Genomic DNA, 18444 nt, shown 5'->3' on the forward strand with positions numbered 1-18444 from the left:
CTCTATTTTTTTGGTCAGTTGGAAGAATATTTTCAAAATTTCACATGGATTTCGCGTACCTAAACTATAACAAATTGTAAACTAGGAGACCTTAAGAACTTACCGCTAGCATTCTCTGAACCTGTACCACAGACCTGTTACAGGGAACAAGAGTTTGGGGAGAATCACATGCCAAATACCTGCCCTGTAGATACCCCCAACAGGAGAATGTGCCAAGCAAGAAGGGATAAAATACTTGCAACGTTTTTGATGAGACTGGTGAAGAAGTGTCTTCATTCCTAGTTCCACAAAACCCAAGGTTTTTAAAACAGGCTACTTTTTAAACCCAGTTTTACACTGAGCTTTTTATGTCCTCCCTAAGTCAATAGATAAACTTCATAAATAACCAGGCAAACCCATAGAACTGGGTTATATGTCCAGCTCCAACCATATACTTTATTGTCTTGCACAACATACAGAGCCATTCTCATTAGGTAGCTGAGTGTGTAAAGCTCAGTAGAGAGCTAAGGAAGCTCCTAAACAAAAAATAATTTACGGGGCAAACTGTGTGTGGAAAAAATTAATATAACTTGTGTGAAGTCAAATGAAGTAGCTGAAGGAAGTCTATGTAATCCCAGCAGACACAATCTATATCACATCACAGGCAAATCAAACAGGAGGAAACATCCTTGAAAATATTCAGCAATTTGGAGTTTTCTCAGCTCCAAATCCAGACAGCAGCACATGAGTAGGTTATATTAACTAAATCCATCAAGGAAATCTCCATATAATTTCTGATCACTGTCTAGGGTCTGGTTTTTTGCTGTGGCCAATCTCTGAGAAAGACATCAGAACAGCAAAAAAACCCACACAACACTAAAACAAACAAACAAAAAAGCTCCCACAAAACAAGGGAAAATTACCACACCCACAACTCAGACCTAATAATTACAAGCCAAAAAATGAAGTGAGAGAAGAAATCACTTCCCATCCCTGCAGGTAAGGTCGAAGTTCTCTAGCAATATATTTGAAAATAATTAATATGAGACCAACAAGTTAAACGGCCTTACAGGGTCTTTTTAATTTATTAAATAAATTTTGCTTTAATCACATTAATTTTTCAGAAATGTACAATAATCTTTGTGGTTTAAAATGACTTTGTATTCATTTTTTAATGGAGAGTATTTTTATTCATCTAATACATTATCCTTTCAAGAAAATTATCATACTTGACTACAAGTACTTAACGGGGCACTAATTAATACTCCTATTTCTCCTCATTTAAAACTCCTTTGAGAAATGAGGTCAGAAACCTGGTTTAACACAGAAGACACTTCTCAGAGGCTAAAGGGGGAAGGGACTCAAAAGGCACTTGTCACCCTTCACCATGGAGGACATCCCCTTTGAACGCTGTGAAAAATGCGTATCATATGATTGGCTTTTCGCAGATATTAAAATGAATATTATATGTGTTGTGTTAGAAAGTAATGCTGTATTAATTCTCTTAAGTAGTGTGTTAAATATAGTTTTAGGTTATAAAAAATGTTAAAATAGAAACTATGCTATGTAGGATACTTTTTTTTACAGAAAGGACTTGAAGCGAAATAGCAGCCACAGGACACCTAAATGTTTCAGAGAAAGAGCATTTATTGCCCTCTTATCAGAAGAAACGAACTTCTTCCCGCCTCGAAGGCGCTGTTAGGATTCAGAGGAAGAAGTTGATGATGACCAGACAGAATCCTGTATTTGAATGGAATTTAGGCATCATGTATGATGTGCATGAATATGCAACAGGCTATTGTTTTTAAGGGTTAATCCTTTGTTAGCGGGGGTCCTTTTTCGGGCTCGTGCTGCCCAGGAAAAGGTACCCGGACGTCCGTAACTCTTTGGTTCTATTGTCTCATATTGTCCTAATTCAAATTATCCAAATTATTATTACTCTAATTGTATTACTATTTTTATAACCATTTTATTACTATTAAACTTCTAAAATTAAAAGAACCCAAGTGATTGGCGTTTTTCAAACGCCAAAGCCCAGGCTGGCCAAAGCCCAGCCTGTCAGCGACCGCTCCGGCCGAGCCAGCAGCTGATGGTAAGCCCCGGAGCAGCAGCAGTCCCTCTGCCCCGCACCTTATGGAAGACAAGAAGGAATTCTCCCATTTCTTCTTGTTTAACGGGGTGAGTTTTACTTTCCCCACTCTGCCCAGCTCTCCCCGGGAGAAGGGTTTGTCCCCCTCCCTCCCAGAGCCCGGGCTGCCGCAGCCACTTGTTCCCCGGGCCGTGACACAAGGACGGGCGGGCGGGAGGGCGGCTCCACCTCCCTCAGAGCAGAGTCCCCGCCTGAGCCGCGGCGCCGTGCCAAGGCTCCAGCAGCGGCTGTGCCCCGCCAGGAACGCCGCAGGAAAACGCGGGTTGCAAACACCTCCCAGAGCTGTTGGGGACTCGGGGAACTGCTGCGGGGTTAAAGGGCTAAAGCAGAGACCGAGCGCAAGCGTTTCTGAAGCTCTCAGGAAATTTGCAGGCACTCACCCATGGACTTCACATTTGGGTCCGCTCCGCATTGTCTACTAATTGCAATTATCTAAGAGCGGCTCCGCGATGGGAGGAGGGGAGGAGAAGAAGGCTTCCTTTTGGCACAGCTTCTTCAGAGTTCAAAGGACACATATGGCCTGCAAACACAGTGCAGGGAATAATGTAAAATTAAAGGAGGGATGAGAGGAAAATGAGAACGCAGCAGGGACAAGCGCTGTTCTGGATCTGCTTGAGTGGAATTTTAAATAAAGAAACAGGAGGGAAAAAAATCAACAAAACCCCCAGACTTATTTTAATTCCACATCTGAACAGAAGGAGGGATCACGGGAGGGGGCCCACATATGAAGGGCAGACCTCTGGGGAGCAGAACCTGAGCATTTCTGCATGGGGCAGAGACCCCGAGCCCTACGGCCTCAGCCCAGGACCCAGAGGACTGGCCAGAGAGCAGGGCTGGAAGCTGCCAGAGATACAGGGCTTTGGGAAATGTACAGCCAACACCTCCAAAGAGACAGGATGGGTTCATTTCAGAATAAACACGTGTACAGTACCAAACCTGCAGGGAAGGACAGCCTGTCTACCCACAGAGTAAAGCAAGGAAAAATAAAAGAGAGTCCAAATAGCGCAGATCCCAATTTCCCTTGCTCATCTCGCCACACAAAGAGAGCCACAGAAAAGTCAGCAGCCTGCTAGATGGTGCCTGTGTCCATGCCAAAGGCTGACACCTGCTTGTGGCCTTGTCTTTGTTAGGGCAGAAACCAAAGGCTGTTCTTCTCACTGCAGGGCATATCAAGCACAAAAAGAAATAAATAAACAAAACAAAAAAAAAAATCCACAACAATTCTCGGTTGTAATTTCTACATAATTATTGCACAACAACCACCCATAATAAGAGAATGAATTTATAACCACACACAAGCTATATTTACCAGTGGACTGGTTACAAAGCAAAACAGCAGGAAACCACAATGTGTCTTTATCTTAGCTCCTCAGCAGTGGTGCAGAGCAAGGCTGCCCGTGCAGCAAGGCAGGCTGGCCAGGTGAAACCCAGGCACAACCACAGAAGAAGAGCACAGCCTTATGGGGACAGAACCTGGACCGAGCAGGGCACAAAGATGCTACCTGGTAGTCAAGGGAAGCTATGCAGAGGTGCAGCTAGAAAGACTTGTTTGTCCTCAGGGTTAAACAGTCAGCCACACTGAGAAAACTGAAGGGAGTCTTGCCTCCCAACTATCCCAGCTTCCAGGAATTTTGATACCTAGGCAGAATAAAAAAAAAAAAAAAAAAAAAACTAACAAAAACCAAATTTAAAAACCACCCCACAACTGGACATGTGCACCCCTGTGCAGTCAGGATCCCCAAGATGAACCATCCCTGCCCCTTGAAATGAAGAGCCACTCGCAGACAGCACTTTGTTCTCCTCCCATCAGCTATTCAAGTCAGCCCCATGGCAAAACGGGCACAATTCAACCCAAACTGGGACAGTGGGACTGTGCCACAAGAGGAGGCCTGATGAGGTCAGCAGCTGAGCCCCAGATGACAACTTTTCATCAAATGGGGAGAATTGATCTGGGTCTGCCTACCAAACACCATAAATCGCTGAGCTCAGGGGACCTTCACCCCTTCAACACTGCTTTTCAGGCAAATTTGGCCTCACAGCTTTGGAAGTTACTGGGCAATGCACTTAAGGAAAGACAGGCAGCGCATTGACAAGAGCCCCATTTCCTCAGGCTGACACCATACAAGCAGGCAGCATCCCTGCTGCCAGCAGTACACCCCTGACCACCTTGCCCCAGCTGCTCCTCCTCACCTCCCTCTGTGCCAGTACAAACCCTCACACTTTCCAGGCCAGCATGAGAATGATGGCGAGCTAGATCCAGGAACAGATCCTGCTGAAACTTTCTTTTTTTTTTTTTTTTTTTTTTCAGGGATTATTTTTAACTTGGATCCTTTCCCAGACCCAGCTCAGAGCATGACTACACAACGCTTATGTCAGCACAAGGAAGCCATCTAATGAGCACCCATGAGGGGGGCAGGATTGCTGCCATCACTATCCTCACCACCTTAATGAGCTTGTAAAACAACAGCCCATAGACAGCAGGTTAAAAAGTCACAGAGCTTCAGTAAATTGAGGATGGCACATACAAAACAAAAAAAAAAATAAAAACCAAAACTCATACACACAGGTTACCTAGCCACTGCCATGTCAAGCTGCCAAAACACAGCAAAAGCCCAGGGCCTTCCACTGAGGAAAAGTAACCCTGCACTCAGCTCCACCAAAACCCCAATGCAGAAGGGCTCCTGACACGCGCCCATGGAAAGTCTTGGTCATTACTACTTCCTAAATAGGACACACAAAGAAAACCCACAGCATGTAAACCACTGGTATCTCAAAATGACCTTTCTCTTATCTCTTTGGCTAGGCATGCTCTCTCTGCCCTGATCTGTCCCTGGAGAGACACCAAACAGCCCGGCCCCAACTCGAGGAAGCATAAGAGCAAAAGAGAAGGGAAGGTGAGCAGATCAAACAATTCTCCTTCCTCATGACCTGTGGGTGCAAACCCATCACAACACATTGTGTAACCTTAAACACATGTTAAGATGGAGACAAAAATCCATGATTACCGTTTCTGGTGTTTATGCTGACCAGTGCATTATTACTGCTCTGGTGGCAATCAGCGAATCTGTCATGAAAAGAAAGAATGTGTTGGGTTTGCTATCGATCCTTATAATTCCTGTCTGAGAATAATCATACCATCTTGAAATATAGCCCAAGAGAGCGTTATTCCGGAACTGAGCTGCTTTTGGAAGATGAGTAAAAAGCAGTTACATGCTCTTAGATATCTTCTTGAGGTTGCAGACAATTGTTCCTGGCTTTACAGACACATTTTCTGATCATTAAGTATTCTCTTTCCCCTGTAGCTGAAAGAGCTACACACATATAAAGAAAAATCTGGCTATCCCAAGAAATCATGTAACTGACTATACACAGAGGGCTGTCAGGTAGGCACAAAATAAACTAACTGAAATAATATGATTTTTTTCTCCCTCTAATATCCTTCATTTATAGTCACTGTCAGTATGACAACCAAGAACAGTAAGTGGAATGATTTCATGCATGATTTCATATCTCAATATTTAATTAATATTGATATATTCTATATCCCCTTGTGCAGCAGACAGTTTCTATCGCTTACTTTGTATTAGGGCAACAGAGTAAGGCACCTCAAATGAAGCCTGGAGCAGTAACCATTTCCTCAAACCAGAGCTAAAACCTGGACTAACAGACTGTGACTATTGCCAGATCACCTCTTTCTCCTCACTGAAGTCTGGACATCACCAATGGATGGGGAGGCAGAAACACAAGCCTCTGATGGCATCCAAAACTGCCCCCAAAAATGCATATGAAATCACATATTGGAAGCTTGGCTAGAACAACAGTACCAAAGAAAACATATTAAGCTAATCCAAGTGTTACAACAAATTGTCCATTGTAGCTGGAAAACAGAGAAACACAGCCCTGAAAAGGGATCAGAACAATACTGACTTAAAAATTGCTAAGGGTTCTTGTTAAGTGCACATTCTAGCATATTCATAAAGCAGGTTTTTTTTGAAGGTAGGAAAAAATACGACAAAACAGGTTAACAAACTAAATTCAAATAGTAAGGAAAAATCAAAGATATAACCCAGAAGAAAGCTGAGCTAAGAAATGCACAAATATTTTGTGTGCGTATGTGTGTGAAATTTAATATAATTCCTAATTCTCAGTATCTTGGATAACACCTGTCTGTTTTCCAGACCTGAGTTTCAGAAGTTTACTACTTTTTCACAAATGGATTCAGAAGGACTGTGGTCTCTTTAACAGTAAACTTCTGTCCTCCATCCCACACATGTTCCCACTGACTCCAACCAGCCCAAAGTTAACTATAAATACAATAGAAAGTCAGATACAAAGGTAGCTTGTTGCCTAATTTTTCCCTTTTTTTCTGATGTGCTATTAGGCTATTCATAATGAATATAAAATACTTTTTTCTTTTTAATTAACAGGTAGTACAAACAAAGCCTCTAATATTTTACAAACCTAATTGATGCAAAATACTAGATATGTGTTCTAGGTCTCTGGTTTCAGATCTTTATTACCAAATTCTGACTTCTTTTCATTCCATTAATGCTTTCAACAGGTTATTAAAAAGCACAGTCTTGCTAATTTACTGTAATGTTCAGGATACCTACTCTAAAGTTATGGAGGAAATCAATAAATTGATCAATCAACAAAAAGAAACAGAAAAGTGACAAAACACATTTTGTTCTATTACTGTGGCAATTCTAAATGGTGTTTTAATTATTCATATAAATATCTCTAATGCATTAGTAAATGTGATGTATTGCACACCTACATTTTTTTTTTTCTTTTTAATTCTTGGAACCCAATTCAGGAATGTGGTTCCTTGCAGAAATACAAAGAAGGCCTCTGAATACTTTTTTTAGTATTTGATTCTAAGTAGTCAAATGCTGTCCTGCTTTGGATCCACAATACCACAAGATTATTACTCCACAGCACTCTCTGCTGAGAGCAGATCCATAGAGAAAGTCACATAATGTCACACAGCCTTGTAACACACCACACAACACAGCCAGGGGGAAGAGGCACCTCTCCATCACTCTTGCCATAGCCAACAGGCAAATTCCCAGCACTGCAGCTTGGAAGGGGAGGCAATCGTGTATATTAACATTCCACTGAGAAAACTAGGATGAAGCAATGAGCTAGTGAATATCCTTGGGAAGACATGTCAGGGTCTAAATTCTGGGCCTGCCTAGCCAAGCCCCTCCTCTTTTTTCAATGGCATGTAAAATTCTGTGCACCTTCTGTATCCAGCACCCCAGGCAATGCCAGTCTCACTTATTCACAGCCACGTTCACTCTGCCTACCCAGTAGCTGCACTGAAGTAGTAAGTACCATCCTTGTCCCAGGAGAGACACCAACAGCACAAAAAAGCTGCAAAGCCCATGAGTGATTCTGCGTAGAGGTGGAATTTTTCAAATTATGATAATGAGCTTCAAAAGAGAGTGCACAGAGCTGCACAGATACACTCCCTTTTTACGTCAGGAGGCACATAAAGGGTTGACTAACCTCTGCTGCTTATTTTATGTTATAATCTCACCCCTCCCTTATTTAGCAACTTCCTCCTTAAGCCCTGGCATCTCTTCTCCATTTCCCTCACAATCTTGGGGCCTTTTCCTCCCGAGATTATAATCTACTGGAAGTTCCCCCTCCCTGACCACTACCCACATCCCTGTCTTTGTTCTGGCTCCCTGCAGCGCTCAGTGTCTGGACAGGCTTCACATTCACTCCATATTTTTTGCTCTCCTGCTCTTCAAAGCTTGTGAAGCAGGTTTTCATTCAGCTACCCTTGCCTGCCAGGATGGGGAGCAGTGTATGGAAACTGAAAAGAGCTCATTGAGCACCAGGTGAGCAGGCCTTTGCAACTAAAACCCAAGGTAGAAATGCTCACCGTGCGTCTTATTTAGTTCAAAGCCGAAATGTTTCTGTCTAGGATGTCTGTTTGTATCTCAAGTCACAGAGAAGCCATTAGTACCAATAATGTGTCATTACGGGGGCGTCAGCAGAGACTCCATAGCTAAGGTTAATTTGAGATGCATAATTTAAAGCAGAAATAAAATCCCTCCATTTCACACTTTAATGACTCAATTCAAATCATTCTTCAAATTTGACACAGCAGCTCTTAAGGGGACACTTGCATTTTTTTCATGTCCCTTTTTGCTTTTTCTGCCCAATTTTAAGTAAAATACTTATCTAGTGCAGAAGTAAAATACACAGATCTTCCATTTACAACCACTTTAACCTGTCTTCCCCCTCACATTTCTTTTCAGCAGTTTCATACTTCACACATTCACTCTGACACATTAGAATATGCATGATACAGGCCACTTCCGCAAGTTAAAAAAAACCAAACCCGTTCAGAGTTAAAATTTTACTCATTGTAACCCCAGGGATTTTGCCAAGAACAGCTGACAACACTGTTTATCTTAAACATACCACATCACTTAGGTAACAGTAGTACCCCCACAATTCTTTGTCCTTAGTATTTCCACTCTCAGCATCCTGCTAAAGTACATTAAATACATAATCCTTGGTTTTCAAACTGAGGCAAAGACAGAAGGATGCTGTGGTGTCAACAAGTGCTTCAAGCTGGTCCAAGTCTCCCAAATCACCAATAATTTGTTCTGTCAGGCTACTTCTCTCAGAACAGCTGATAAAACACAGAAATAATTAAGCAAAAACTCATCACAACATAATGAAGCAGCATGATAGTGAAATCTTCATGCTGCTGAGGATGCAACACCTCTCTATCAGACATCTCCTGCCAGTTGCTGTGGATTCTTCAATAAAGCTCACGTAATACTACAAAAATGTGTAGAAACATAGAATGACTTTTGTCATCTGACACAACTCTATTTTGTTCTGGACTTTCAAGAAATCACAGTTCAAGCACACAGACATTCTTTGGAGAGCTGCCCTCAATGCTAAAAATGGCCATGGAATTGCACAAGGCAGGGGAGAGGGGAGGGAAGAAAATTCCAAGAAAACTTTGACTCATCCATTGTAATTCCTCAGGTTTTTGGAGCAGAGAATGGAATGCCGTCAAGCTAAAATTGACAGAGCTATTTTCTGATCTCTAAGTGATGTCAATACTTCACAAATCCACAAGTGCTGGGAAAATTTTTCTTTGCAAAATTCTAAGAATGACTCTTAAAATTTGTTGGGCTGGGGGGGGAACCCAGAGCTAAAAGAGGTACTTGAAATTAAACTCCTACGTAGGTATGTTTTTGAATACTGAGAGTATTAGGCTTCACAGCTTTTTGCTATCTGTGACTCAGACTTGCTGCCACAGGTGTCAAGTCATCAGGGACTTAACTGGAGCTCTGCAGAATCCTACTGCTTTGTGAATGTTTTTTTTAACTGTATGTTAAAAAATCATCCTCAAAGACAGACAAAAAGCAAGCTTTTCCACTCAGTAAAGACCTGAATCTTTCCAGTCACTAGATTTTACTGTCCTGTCACCTTTCACCTAGAAAAGCAGATTTTTCTGGTTTTCTGTTGTTTAATTCTTAAGGTTTTCAGAATAACATCATGTCCACCAGGGTTTTCAGAACAACACAATGTCAACCAAATCTAACAGGCAAAACAGCTTCAATAAAGTTCTGAGAATAACACATCTACTCTGGCACGCCAACACACTATTTTTAATTGAAGCTCATTAAAGATGTAATATAAGAAAAATTATATTCACTTCCAGCACTGTTCCATCAATGCAGTGAGATAATCATGCTGCTGTACCATACATAAAGCAATATTTATGAGTAGTGGTTTAGGTAATTTAATGGAAAGGCAGAAAGCAATGATTCATTCCTTGTTCTATCTGTTGCTGAAAAATTACTTTTGCCAATTGCAGGGCCCAAGCAGGCACACAGAGAGATTGCTTTCAAATGTTAGTAAAACAGAGACCTGGAAAATGAAAAGAGACAAGTCAGTTGAAATGCCGAACAAAAGGAAAAAAAATCTGGATTACAGATGAGAATTACTTTACAGAGCAGCATACAAATGCAGGCCTCTAAAGTAATTTAAACCAAATGCAGATTGAGACTGAAGTCATTTAGTGAGTCAGCACAGTAATAGGACACTAAAATTACAAGTGAGAAAAGTGCAATCCTTTTCATATAGCACACTCTATTCTATTCCAAATTTTCCCAAAAACAAATTAATTGTATCCTTTGTGTTGTACCTTCTTCGTTTCCTTTGGACTCAACCTCTACCTTCCAGAAAGAAATGAATTTCATGCAGGCTGACTAGTTGTGAGCTCTGATGTCTAGGACTTGAATTTCCCTTTCACAAAAGTTTCATCTCCAGACCATGACCACATTAATAAACAATCACTGGCATGAACACTACTGACCCTCTTCCAAGTTATGATTACTTTCCTCTGAAAACTCTTTCTTTTTTTTTTTTTTTAAATTAACAGTTAAAACCAAAGCTGCAGAGAATCATTAAAACTTCTGCCTCCCAGATTCTGCCATCCCAGAGGTTTTGATCACCTACAGCCAGGTACAGATGGGGACTTCAGTGCTAAATATACCCCCCATCAGTCAAAGAAAGGCTTTGCTTTCTATCTGCCTCAAATATTTTTTAAAACCATAATGGTTTTTAAACTTAAAAAGCAATCTTCATCTCGTTCTTGCCTCATACTTTCAAAAAAATGTAATTCTGTGAAAGCCACAACAATTGCTTGTTCAATAGAGACTGCTACTCTCTGAAGTGCTTTCTCAGATAGATTTGTATGGACATACATGGGAGAAATGAATACTCCAAAAATATCCACAACAGATAACAAGTAGCATCTAGAAACAACAAAAAGAAACAAAAAAAAAAGAAAAAGAAAGTCCTCCAAATGCAGCCCAAATTGGAACAAATGCCTACAGTAGCAACAGCACAGGAAGAGCAAAATGTTATTGTACATTACTGGCCTGCAGCCCACAATTACAAAAAATACTGCAGTATTCCGCAGTAACAGCATAAAATATTATCATTTCAAACAAGCAGCTGCAGCACCCTGCCCACAGCAGCCGCGTCGCAGAGAGCCAGCGGAGGAGAGGGCTGCCAAAGGACTCCCCACTGCAGAGGGAGAGTGGGCCACGGGGTTGGTGAACCCTTGGGATGCCTTCTCCTGACACCCACGGCTCCATCAGGGCACAAAGAACCACTGCTCAGCAGCAAAATGCTCCCACATGGGCTCCAGCTGCTGAGCCCTCCAGCAGAAGGGAATCATGATGCTCACTCTGCACTCTCCCTCTTGCTGTAGGTTGCCTTCTGCCAAATCTTTGCAATTTTCACATTGTCTTGGATTCAATAAAATCTCCCCCATCCCAGCTCCCCTGCACTAATGTCTGTGGTACCCAGCCCCCTGTTAACAGCCAGCAGGTTTGAACAGTGGCCTAGCCAGGGGCTCTCAGAGCAGAGGTTGGCATACAGTGCCATTGTGATGGCTACCATTCCCCTCCCCAGACAGTGAGCAGCAGCTCCACTACAGGTCAGCAGAAGGGGAGAAAACACGCACACAAGTTTATCAGCAATGCTTATGTTGACTGCTGTACCCAAGGATGGCCAGCACAGAGGGCAGTCCCACCACAGCAAACAAAAAACCCCAAAAATTAACAGGTAAGTCCATCTGCTCACTGGCATGCATTGCACACTAATGAACAGCCCTAAGCAGGAACACATCTACCAAATTTGGGTTCTGCATGGATCATAAAAAAAGACCATTTAAGAAGTTACATGTTTTCTGCAAACTTAATGTACTTGCAGAACAAGCAATCAGAGGGAAAAGCAAAGCAGAAACCCTAACTAATGCAGGTTCAGCTAACCAGTTTCAGCTGAGATGGAGTTAATTTTCTTCCTAGTAGCTTGTAAGTTTTGTGGGTCTTGGATTTAGCATGAGAATAATGTTAATAACATACTCATGTTTTAGTTGCTCAGTAGTCAAGGACTTTCCATTTTCCCAGTTCTGCTGGCAAGGAGGTACACAAGAAGCTGGGAGGGAGCATGACCCAAACTGGCCAAAGGGATATTCCATACAATAGAGCATCCTGCTCAATCTGTCAGCTGGGGGAGTTGTCCAGGAGGGGCTGATGGCTGCTTGGGGACAGGCTGGGTATCAGTCACTGGCTCGTGAGCAGCTATGCTGTGTGTCACTTGTCTTTCTCACATTTTATTTCTCTTTCTCTTCTGGTTGCCTCCCTTTTCATTACATCATCATAATCATCATTACCACTACTGTTGTTACTGTTTTTGCCATTGTTGTATAATTAAACTGTTCTTATCTCACCACAGGGGTTTTACCTACTTTTTTCCCAATTCTCTTACCCATCCCACTGTGGGGTACAGGGAGTGAGTAGCTACATAGCACTTGATTGTCATCTGGGGTCAAGCCATGACACTCGTGCTTCCTGTACAGCCTGCAAATAGTACAGATTCTCCAGACAAAACTGCAAAGCCTGAGCTTTGCCTCAGCTACCAATTCCACCTCAGGTATTTGGCCCACTGTCCAACAAGCCCGAAGTTAAGTTTGAAATACACAAACACTGTTGGGGCACCTTTTAGAGATATTCAAACCATGATGAAAACTGTTTCTCATGCAGCCAACCAGAGATATGTTTTCAGGAGGTAGCAAGCTAACTGCCATACCTAAATACTTCCCAGTTCACCTGCACTTCTCATCTTTCCCACACCAGATTTCTCTGCCAAATACAAAGGAGACTGTACTGTATATATGTGCAATATATATGCAATAAACTGCAGTAATATATGCACTAGATTGAAATACTGTATCCTCATAAGCAATTCATTGGATGAAGGATTCAAAGTCCCACAGGGAGTACTGCAAATACACATTAAGTCTCTGGGTGCTGGATTTGACTCTCTGACGTACGTAACAGATGTGTAAAATAACACATAACCAGATGCCTCTCTAGTGCATGCACAGCTAGAGACTGAAAAGCCTAAAATGTTGTGTCCAAGGGCAAAAGAAAAGGGAGAGTATAAAAACAGAACCACATATCTAGCAAGAAATGAAAAATTTGGGCCTTATGGACTTCTTGTCTACAATGCTGAAATTTTTCATGTCTGTAATTCAGCTATGGTATCTCAAGACAGGACTTTTCAGGAGGTGGCAGTCCAGCCACTGTGGCCTGATTTGTTCCATGCCAGGGTGATAAATCATTTCTTGATGTCTTTGGAATTTCAGGATCCTACTTCCAAAGCCTCCACTGTGATTTCAAAGATCTCCATCCAGAAGAGTGGTCTAACTCCGTAGAAGAAAAAAAAATACTCAGGAAAAAAAGCAATTGGCTGTATAACAGTCACCACCACAGAGGCCTTTCTCCTTTCCCTAAGTTGGTGTGTCCTGGCCACAGTGGCTAGGAGAAAATAGCTTCTGTGCTTTTGCAATAACCTTCTAAGGCAGAGGAGAATGGTGGGTGAGAAAAAGTCAAAAACTTGTTTAAAAGCCTCAGTCTAAAATTCCTGGCTACTCCCATTTCATGAAGTAACTTAAAACCACTCTCTGCTAGAAACTGTGTGAACCACTGACTTCAGCTCTGGATCCTGCCTTTTGCAAAGCTGCTGGTGGGCTTGGATCTAAGGCTTTGGTTCAAGCTCTTATGTACTCCATACTGAAATTAACTATACTATACATCCTTTACAATAAATAGCCTCACAGTGAGGACGGACAGGATCGGCACAGTTCATTTTTCCATCACTCTTTTGGAAGTTTAGGGAAAGCAATGGAAACATGACAGCTTTTGAATATTTTGCCTTATGTGGTTTACAGGCAGCATAGTGAATGGCTGTGCAAACTTCACCCATTTTCCTGGGACATGCAGTGTGACAGTGTGAGTCCCGGGCAGTGCCCACCAGAGCAGAGCAGAAGGGGCACGGTGGCACTGGCACGGCCACATCTCGCCACAGTGCTGCCCTGCACTGTGCCACTGCACTCTCCTGCCTCCATGCATTGAAGGTCTCCCTTCTCTGTCTTCACCACCTCCTCTTTACAAAGGCTCACACACACATACTGAAACAAAAGAATAATTTTATTATGTGTTTGGCAGCCTATGCACTTTCCTTCTGATTCACAATAGCGGCACCCCATTGAAAAGATCCACATACTGGGGGTGGAGAAAAAAAAAATCTTAAGTCTCTAGCAAGCACACATATTATCAAAGCCTCACTTCCACTTAACACAAGTTGCTTTGGGATCTAATGCAGTTGATTAGAGGGGAAATACAAACAAACAAACAAAGTCTTCTTCCATTAGCCAGGGGAGGGGGTGGGGAAATCGAACCAGTGCCATCTTTGTTGAAGAGCTCCACAAAACTAATGGTTCAGGAGAGCTGAGGAGCATGGTCAGGGGACAATTTGTGACTGATCACTGCCATCTGAACATGGCATGCTGACAGCTGAATGAAGAGCAAAACAAAAAAGGCATGTGTTTAATCTGGGCAGGCTCGGTCCCCTGTGTTCACTCCCAGTGCAAAATACAAAGCAGCAGAGAGTCAGTCTCTCTGCCTGCTCAGCTCAGCACCCACATAACTCCCTGGCATATACCACAGGACCTTCTCCATGCACACAAATGGGGGCATTATTGCTCCACATGCTGAAAAAAAATAAGAAAGGAGAAGGATAGCGGTGCAATTTAATATATCCTAATATGGATCTTTTGGCACCAAAGAGGTTCCCTCAAATACTCTGACAATGAGCTCCTGCACTCTGTGATAAAAAAAAAGCTAAAAACAACCTCAACGATTTTCTGAGCGTAACATAGAGCTGATAAAATTACTATAAAGGCCACAGAGATGCTACAAAATACCTCTTCCTGAACTTCAACGTGCGCTTCCTCAGAGAGCAACAAGAAGGCAATTGTGAAAGGAAAATCATGCGCCTTATCCTGGCCTGACATCGATGAAAAGAAGGCAGCAATAAAAGCATTTTGATTTATGCTCCACAGAACCAAGAGAGTGGGATGGACAGAAAGCAAAGGTAGGCTGAGGGTGATCCCACAAAGGAGCATTTCTTTCACTGGTTTGGCCAAGACTGTCACCTGCACCTGAAACAGGGCTTGTCCCAGAGAGAAAGGCATTACCTGACCTCAGCCTTCAAACAGGTTTGCACTAATACCTCATTTCACAACTACAAAAAGTGCCTGCTGAAAGAGTTCTGTATTCCTGTTTGGGATCACAGTCCCTAGTGCAAGACCTGCACATGAAAAGGAGTTGGCTACACTGATTTGAAAAACTTTTGACCTGTTCAGAAAAATCAGTACAAATACCTACAGGACCACTACAATCTCCCAAGCAATGGCCCCCGTTCACTGACCAGAAAGGAAATATTTAGCTCTCTGCAGTGGGCCTGTTGATTTCAAAAGAAACTTAATAGCTCTGTTCCTACAAAGCAAAATACAGAGCAGTCACCAGGGTTTGGCTACGCTCTGCTCTCCTCTGAAATCTGGTAAGCAACATATGCCTGCAAATGCCACTTGCCAAAAGGTTTTAATTCTCTGCACATTTATGGGAATGTATACTCTGCTTCTTTCAGGTTATATGTGTCTTTTTGATTCTGCAGATTCCTTACAGCAGTTTTGTCTCTTTCAGCACAATTGTGGGGCAGAAGAGAATAAATAATTTAAAATTTTTATTTAAGGAAGATGCTGGTGTTTTTTAGTGTTCATTTATGCAACATTTTCATTGGTTAAAAGTTTTACAACTGTAGTATCTTCTCCTTACTAGATTCAAGTTTGATTCTTTTCTAATGAGAAATGTAAACAAAACAAACAAAAAATAAGACTAGAGGGAAAAGGTGAGCTTCTCCTTGTGCCTCGTCATTGTCTTTATTAAAAAAAATTAACTCTGACAACACAATTCAGCCTCAGCCAGGGAACATTTAGTTCAGTTGTTATTCAAATATCCAAGTGCAATATGCAACTCTAGTTATGAAAGGGGACATTATTTTCTTTATACGTTAAACTCCATTTGTTCAAAGGCATACTGATGAAGCAATTAAGGCAGATGTATTGTTAAAGCTGGTATAGAATTCACAGGCTTTGCTAAGAAGTTTGGTATTTCAATGAGGTGTTTAAACATAAAAATGAGAACTATGTATTTAATATAAAAATATCACTTAAGAATGCTGCAAAATCAGATTACTCATGACATATCACCAACAGTAAGAGATTAGTATATGCATTTTTCTGACTGGGTGTTGTATCTTCTTCAATAGTTCCCATATGATATAGATTCCAAACTTTCCTAACTTTCAGAGAGAATAGCCTCATTGATTTAAACAGGGCCTAACCCTTATAAATGTCAGAATGATTGCCAGTTTGTGGGACTGGAACTCATGGGGCTCATTTTCAAAAAGATAAGTGCATTACGTATTTTTACTGCTGTTTCTGGGTTTGCCGTTACCGTTCTCTCCCTCCCTCTCCTGTCTGTTTTTATTGCCTTCAACAACAATATCATGACACTCCGAGGTAAATAATGATTAATTTAATTACAAACTAACTGTAACTTATGACAAGATCCTTCAATCACTTACCTCAAATCATGAGTGTTTCAAGATGCAATTGTTAATCTCCTTTTCTCTCCCCTCTCACAGGAGATGTTGCAGACTTTTTTTTCTGGTATTTTGCATTAAAACTCTTTCCCTGTGCTCCAGGATCTTAAACAAAAACAAAAAAAGAAACACTCAGAATGAAAACGTCATTTCAAGCAATTGGTGGGTGGCTCAGGGGAAATCCCTGACCTTTTCTGCATGTATGTTTCATTATCTAAAGCAAGTGTGGTAACTTCCTCCAGCAACAGCTCTTCTGTGAGCTGTACTTAAAAAATAAAATTAAAAAAGACCCAAGTGAACAAAAAAAAAATAAAACACTGGTTTAGATCACTCAAAACCATGGCATTTTAAAAATCCATAAGATAAGCGCACTACAAAGTATTCATTTAAAGTACAATCCAGGATATACCAGACTCCACAAAGTTATGGCAGCGAAAATTGAAGAAAACCCAGAACACAAACCAGAAGAAAAATCATTATGTAAAGTATTAAACTGCTACCCAGTTTTATTCCTGCAATCACTGTTACTATCACTAATAGAACATATACAGCCCTCTCCCTCAGTCTTCACTGAGTTCCTGTAGTATTTCTGTAGTAGCAGCGTGGGGGAAGTAGTAGCTGTGCTGGAGAAGCAATGCAGCATTAGCACTACAAAACCCAGCCCAGCTGTCGAGGGAGGAAGGAAGGGAGGAGGAGCGACAAAGTAGATGAGTTCAGTGTAAGTGGCAGGTCTCTAATACAATCAATTTTGACATTTTCTACCATCACCAAAAAAGGTCTGAAGGCTTTTGACTTTTCAGCGAGTGCTGCTACCGAGAACAGTTTCTCACCGCCCCCTGTTTCACCCTCCTCCCTCTCCCGTACCTGCAGGAAGGCTTGGCCAAGGGCCAGCTGAGTACGTAAGACTCCAAACCAGGCTCTGTCAGCAGGAAAACACTGCCAGCCAGTGCAGAGTTCACGTTCCCTCTGAGAGCGTGGTCTTGCATTTGCATGGCCTCTCTGGATTACAAACATCCCAGCTATTTCTCTATGAACAATTTTTAGGACCAACAACCACATTCATTTTTGTTCTGTAAAAAGGCTGAAAGAAACTGTTCCCAGGGTTACACCTGTGGTTACCCCCACTGAAGCCAACAAATTTACACAACATGACAACGAGAGGATTTGACCTTGTGTGCACGTAAGCCAGAACACTTTGATTTTCTGCCTTGGCGAGAACAGACAGGTCTGAATAATTTTCCCTTGCTTTTAATTAAGAAATGAAGACAATATTCACAGCCTTCTGTGGCTTTATATACCTCAAAAAAGACAACTTTTGGAAAAGTGGTCAAAACTTCAAAAAGTACAGCTTTCTACACCACAGTGCATTCCCCCACACACCCTGGAGGAGAACAACCCAAAACTTGAAGCAGACCACAACATACAAATAAGGGGGACCTTGACACCTGTACAAAGGCTGTGCCTATGTCACCACTCCCCAAAGCTGCTTATTGTACAAAATACTCAAGCTAGGCCCCTACTCCACCATGCTTATTCCCGCTGACATGGTGCTGCCTCTTCCTTCAAGGAGCCTGCTCTCACTCTACACCAGTCAAGGCTGCAGGAGCCAAGCCTACCACTTGCAGGAAGCAGACAAAGTCCTCCAAATCTATGACACATGTCCAGAGAAGGCTGCAAGTTCAAAGTGAAATGAGGACAGTCTGTCCATGACTCATGCTACCTAGAAACCCTTCTTAATTTAAGAAAAAGTGTTA

At 41.9% G+C, this 18444-nt stretch overlaps 1 protein-coding gene across 10 annotated transcripts in view; it reads right to left on the reverse strand.

The window, feature by feature from the left end:
* ATXN1 (ataxin 1) overlaps positions 1-18444 on the reverse strand; it is a 215453-nt gene that overhangs the window by 137975 nt on the left and 59034 nt on the right. For 9 of the 10 annotated variants that reach the window (XM_059471813.1, XM_059471863.1, XM_059471850.1 and 6 more), the window contains 2 exons: positions 16673-16795; positions 2509-2648 (listed from right to left, as the gene is read on the reverse strand). The gene's annotated coding sequence lies outside the window, so the exon portion shown is untranslated. The remainder of the gene's footprint in view (positions 1-2508; positions 2649-16672; positions 16796-18444) is intronic. The other variant, XM_059471840.1, reaches the window with a different exon arrangement.

The sequence above is a fragment of the Ammospiza nelsoni genome, chromosome 1 (genome assembly GCF_027579445.1).
Source record: "Ammospiza nelsoni isolate bAmmNel1 chromosome 1, bAmmNel1.pri, whole genome shotgun sequence".
Classification (NCBI taxonomy): domain Eukaryota; kingdom Metazoa; phylum Chordata; class Aves; order Passeriformes; family Passerellidae; genus Ammospiza; species Ammospiza nelsoni.